Source organism: Choloepus didactylus, chromosome 4 (genome assembly GCF_015220235.1).
Source record: "Choloepus didactylus isolate mChoDid1 chromosome 4, mChoDid1.pri, whole genome shotgun sequence".
Classification (NCBI taxonomy): domain Eukaryota; kingdom Metazoa; phylum Chordata; class Mammalia; order Pilosa; family Megalonychidae; genus Choloepus; species Choloepus didactylus.
Window position 1 is genome coordinate 32,853,080 of NC_051310.1, and position 6,000 is coordinate 32,859,079.

Here is a 6,000-nt window from a genome sequence, read left to right on the forward strand (position 1 = left end):
GCTCAACAGGTCTTGGGGCAACCCAGAAGAAGGAATTCAGTGAAGGAAGTAGGAGCAGGTGAGCACACGGTTAAGTGCACTGCTTTGGGCTCTGCCCAGAACTGGCCTCTGGTCTGGGCTCTGGCATTGACCAGCTGTGTGATCTTGTGCAAGTCACTTAACCTCTCTGAGCCTCCATTTCCCAATCTGTAAATAATACTGGTACCTAACTCACAGAATTTGTGAAAATTAAGTAAGACAAAATGGATAAGGCACTTGGCACAGGGCAAGCGAGTGCCCAGGTAAGTCTGTCTGCATTGTTGGGAGACAGATGCATGTTGAAAGTGGATGCGTGTTTGCCCTGGTTCATAGCTAGAGCTGAGTTTTCTGTGCAGGGCCAGGCATGGGTGTGGGAGGCTGAGCACCTGTGCAGGAGGGATTGGGGGTTTGGAGGGCACTCTTAATGAGGAACAAGGGGGTGGGGGACTCATAGGCCTGGCAGGTTTGAAACCAGGTACAGGCTCTGGCCAGCTTCCTGGTTAAGGAACATGTTGTATTTGTCCACGCCACACTTTTCCTCCTCCAGGCTGCCCTGACAGAGGCCTCTAACCCCCCTGGGGGAGGCGGAGGCGCAGGGCAAGGATCTCGAGCTGGATAGTAAGAAGTGAGCCTGTGGGGCCCTGCACCTGTGCTTGTGCAATGGGAGGAAAGAGAGACGTGCAGCTGGGAGGATCCATTGGAGAGGGGGTTTCTGGAGGACTGTGACTTGTCTGCACAACGGCCCCTCCTGCGGGTAGCAGAAGACAGATGGGTAGGGAGACGGGGCTCAGTGAGCTTGAGGAGCTAAAGGCAATGGTCAACCTGGGTCCACCGTCCAGGGAAGCAGGTGCCCCCAGGACACTGGTCGGGGCCTCCACCTTCCAGCCGGGCCTGCTTAGGGCAGAGGGGCTGAGTTCCCAGGAGGAGGCCTTGGGGTGAGTGAGCAAGAGTGACAGCATGTTTGCCTGTGTTCTTTTAACTTTTCCAGAAAGGTCACCAAGGGGTCTCCATTATGAGCAGTCTTGAGTCTGGTGTGATTTTCTTATACAATTTAATCTACTCCCTGGATGGCCTCCAGTGTGTGAGCCACCGACAATCGTCAGTCTTGGCAATTGATTTCCTGGAGGTGGCGGGCCGGCCAGCAGCCGCCTGATGGGAGCACCGGGCTGGAGCACAGGGCCGGAGCGCCGGGCGGGACCGCAGGAGCCGGAAAGAGCCCTTCTGCGCCATGGCAGGGCCCACCCGGTGTAGAAGGCACACGCTTCTGTGCACCAAATCCACTCTCAGGGAGCAAGGCCTAGAGAATGACTCGCATGTGCACAAAGAGGCACGGAGGAGGGTGCTTGTTTCAGGATTGTTTGCAATGGTGCAAAACAGGAGATGCCCTGTCTGCCCATCAGGGTGGCTGCCAAGTCCAGAGTCTGATGGCACCTCCTGGAGTTGTGCAGGAGGCACCATTTACTGCCAGAGCTTTCTGACCCATGCTCCCTAGAGTTGAGTAATGGGGTATCTGAATGAGGGTGGGAGTGGAAAAGGGGTGGTTGAATCAGCTATATTACATCCACATGTGGAATATTAGGCAGAAATTTAAAAAAAAAAAAGAACAAGATGCTCTGTTTATGTCAGCACGGAAAAATATATTGTTATGGGGGGGTGGTTTCAGAGCAGTGTGGTCCATTTAAGTCCCATTTATATAAAGACAAAACAAAATCCTGACATCATACACATGGATATGTGTGCATGTTTGTGTGCATGTATATGTGTGGTGAGTGTGTGTATGTGAATGTCCAGAAAAATTCTGTCATGAAACACAGCAAACAACTGATATGGGTTACTGCTAGGGAGAGTGGTGATACTGGTCAGAGTTGGGGAAAAAGGAGCTTTCAACTTTGTTTCTCTCTTTGCCTCTACGTTCACATGACTTTTTTTGCAGGGGAGAACTGTTGAAAGAAAAAGAAAGAAAGGAAGGGAGGGAGGGAGAAACTGCCCTCCTTCCCTGCGTGCTTGTTTAGCCTAACTCCCTCATTGCCAGCCTTCTCATCCACATACCCATTATTTACTATATCTCTTGAGAGGGTAGCTTCCAAAATCCCTTGGTTTTTACCCTTTAAGGAGAGACCCTGGACAGGGAGCTGGATATTGCTGGATCCACCTCAGAGGGCTCTGCCATGTCTGAGGGTCCAATAACATGCAGCCCCCCTCTGGCCTCATGACCCAAGCCCAGTGCTGGGGCAGCCACGTTGTCTAATAGGCATCATGGAGACCACTGCCTGTGGGGTGAGAAGCCCCCCATTGGGAGCCCACAGCAGGGGAGAAATGTGGGAGGTGCCCCGGCAAGCCTGAGGGGGCTGGAGGGACGTGGCTGTGTCTCTTTTCCAGCTGGACCATCCAGCCGATCCCTCCACCCCAGAGATCCTTTGCCTCCCGCCCCTGTGCTACGGCCACCACACTAGCCTCTGGATTAAAGTGACTTTACTGCTAAAGGATTGAGGCACAGTGGTTTCCGGTACCAGGCTGGGGCTCCTCAGACCCTCCATCTGGCCTGGCCTCACCCGCCCCATCCTGCCAGGCCTGGGGCTCTGCTTGAGGGGGAGCCTTGCCTTCGTGGAGACCTGTGGGTCTGCCAGGCCACGGTGGGCCCAGCCCCAATCACCCAGGAGCCTTTGTGTCCTACTTCCTCAGCCTAGAAGGAGGGACAGGGAACAGGGGTAGACACACAGCTCACACATTCATTCTGTGCCTGCAGTCTGGCTCTCAGCCATGAGGCCCTCACAGATGGGGTGGCGGAAGAGGGGGCGGAGTGGCAATGACTCGGCCGAGGCCACACAGCCAGCAAATGTGGACCTGAGATTTGTACCCAGGTCCCTTCAGCCCCAAAGGGCTTCTCATTCCCATTATACTCCAGTGCCACTCACGCTTGGCAGGCTTCAGAGAGGATGTGCTTGTCCCTTATTCCTGGAGAGCAGAGGAAACAGCGACGGAGGGGACTGGGGCAAGGACCCAAGCTGGCAAGGGAGACCCCAGATGGAACCAGTTCCCGGAGCAGCTGTCCATGAGGTCTGCCCCCAGGGATCTTCTGTTCTTCCCAGACCCCTGTGTGCTGCTCTGAGTATGGCTTCCCCGAGAGCGCCCAGCCCCTGCTGTCTTGGGGCCAGGGTCAGCCAGGCTGTGGCCCCTCAGGGATTTATTACCCTATCCTTGCCAGATCAGTGGGACTCCGTCTTCCATGCCCTCTCCCCTTCCTGCCAACATCTGCTAGCCGAGATGGTTTTCCATGATGGAGAAACAGAAAAGTCTGATGGCTGAGATGGCCCCACCCCCAGCTCTGCTATCACAAGCCCCGTAACCTCGAGAAAGTCTCTGGGCATCTCTGCCTCGGTCTCTCCACCTGTCAAATGGGGATGACAACAGCGGTGCCCTAATCAGAACAACTCTTGGCCCGTGGCCAGCGCTCTACACACCTTCGCCTTTCTTGTCTCTTTCTTCTTCCTCCCTGTGCCCTCACGCAGGGCAGCTCATTCTGTGGATGCATGACTGGGTGGAAATCAGACTGGGTGGGATGGAAACCAGGCCGTGGGGCTGATGAAACCACCATATGGTGCTTTCCTCTGCACTGCATACAGGAAGACCCCATTGATGCGCCAGTTAGGGTGGGACTTTTACGTGCTCTTTTTTTCTCTTCCTACCTTTCCCCAATGTCCGTGGCCTCCAATACTTGCTGCCCGCTGTCTGCAGGTTCCCAGGACTTCTGGTCAGGAGGGAAGAAGGCCAGTGTCAGCTCTGCAGGCAGGGGCAGGAAATCCCCCAGCACCTTGTGGAGAAGCCCTGTGGAAAGCTGGGGCAGCCGGGAGGCGCCCGTCACTGAGGGAGCTGAGAGTGCCGGGCAAGCAGCTTCTCCCCTGAGGCTTATTAGTAACTGCGGGCCAAGCCAATGCAAATATCTCAAGCAGACTGTGGTTTCCCTTGGTTTCTTTCTCCAGGAAACAAAGTATTTCTTAATAAAGAATAAGATTTGGAATCTTCACAGTTGACAGATCCTCTTCTGGTCCATTTGTATTTATTGTCTTCCCCGCTAGTTGGCCCTGAGGACAAGAATGCGTCTGTCCTGCTCACTGCCGTGTCCTGATGCACGGTGCCTGAACAATCAATAGCCTATTTGTAGACTGGATGAAGGAAAGAGGGAGCTGCAACGCTGGGAGCTTTGATGGAGAGAACACATGTGACAGAGCCTCGTACAGAATTTGGCATACCATAGGTGCTCAGTAAATGCCCGGTGAATTTGCGTTGGGGGGCACTGGTTGGTTATCACCACCTGTGGTTTGTTTCTGGATGACACCTCCAGGCAGCAGGTGTGACCCAGCCTGTGCCATCTTAGCTAAGGAAGCAGCTTCCTGATTTTCCCCCGCAGTGAACCTGGCTGCAGCTGCTCGCGTAGTCACCACCCAACCAGCTCTCTCCCAGCTCTCTACTCAGTCGGGTAATACCTGCCTTTGTGTCCAGGTTGCCTCCTAAGGAAGGTAGACACCACCTCTAGCAACTCTCTGCTCAGCAAATGCCAGCAGGGAAACTGGCCCACCCGCCCTTTGCAAATGCTTCTTGAGGATAAGGAAGAGTTCCCCTCCCAGTTCCCAGCCCCGCCTGGAGGGCAGAGGCACTTCCCCAGCAACGGAATTCATTGTCTGACCACTGCTTCCTGGAGGTCAAAACATTGTCAAGATCAGGTGGCCAGGGGCACACAGCCACTCCAGTCTGTCCTCCCTCCGGTCTTGGCCTCGAGGAAACTCTGGTACTCCTTGAGGCTCGCCAGGTCAGAGAAGCCCCAGGGCAGGCTTCCTAGTGAGGGGAGACAATGCAGGGTGACCCACTGACCACGCCTCCCAGGCGGTCTAACCCAGCCCCTGGCCACTCATTTTCACCTGCAGGCCTCTGTCCAGTTGCCAGAATGTGCTCACTGCTGCCCACTCTGGGCCTTTGCATAAGCCAGTGGTTCCACTTCAGGGTGCTTCGGAATCCCTAATCCCCTGGAGTGTTTATTCAAATGCGGATCCCTCAGCCTTACCCCCAGAGTTTCTGATGCAGGAGGACTGGAGTGGGGTCTGATGATTTGTATTTCTGACAATAGTGATGGCTGATCGTGCTGGTCTTGGGACCACAGTTTGAGAACCACGGGTATAAACTATTCTCTCAGCCTCAGGGAAGACTTCCTTGCTCTCCCAGAAGAAATGAGCCCTCCCCCCACCCCACTACATGCTTTCATGGGGTCCACTACTTTTCCTTCATGAAATGTTTCACAGTTTGCAATTATAAATTTGTGAGAATATTAATTTGATGTCAGTCTCCCTCTTAAGCCTGTGTCTGTTTTGTTTAAAATTGTTTCCACAGGGCCTTGTAATTAGTAGCTGCACAACAAATATTTGCTGTATGAATGAATGAATGAATGAATGAATACTTGTGAAAGACTTTCAGAGGCTTTCCAATGGTTGCTGCCAGCTCAGGCAACCCTGAGCACTAGTGGAGCGGCAGTGCAGCAAGAAACAGCAGCATGAGTCTTCAGACTGTATTCAGCTCAGACTGTCTGGGTTCAAATCCCAGACTGTTGTTACTAGCTGTGTGACCTGGGATTGGTGACTTAACCTCTCTGACCACCCCCTTGCTCATCTATAAAATGGAAATAGTAACAGTTCTAGTAAAGGAGCTTACCTTTGTGCCTGCCACTTGTTAAGCATTATCTAAGGTTAAATCTCATTGTTACTAAAGTGTCTGGTGGTGAGGCCAGTCTTGCTCTAATCAGACCTTTGGTCTCTGTTCAGGGACCAGCTTCTAGAAAGTTCCCTCTGGTAGCCCAGGGTTTGGATTGATTTCCCCAGAATTCACCATACCCATCTGCCCCATCTCAGTGATGGTCACATGCACATGCAGTGTGTGTGTGTGTGTGTGTGGTGGGAGGGTGGGGGGGGGGCTGCATGGCTCCCACTGCCCTGG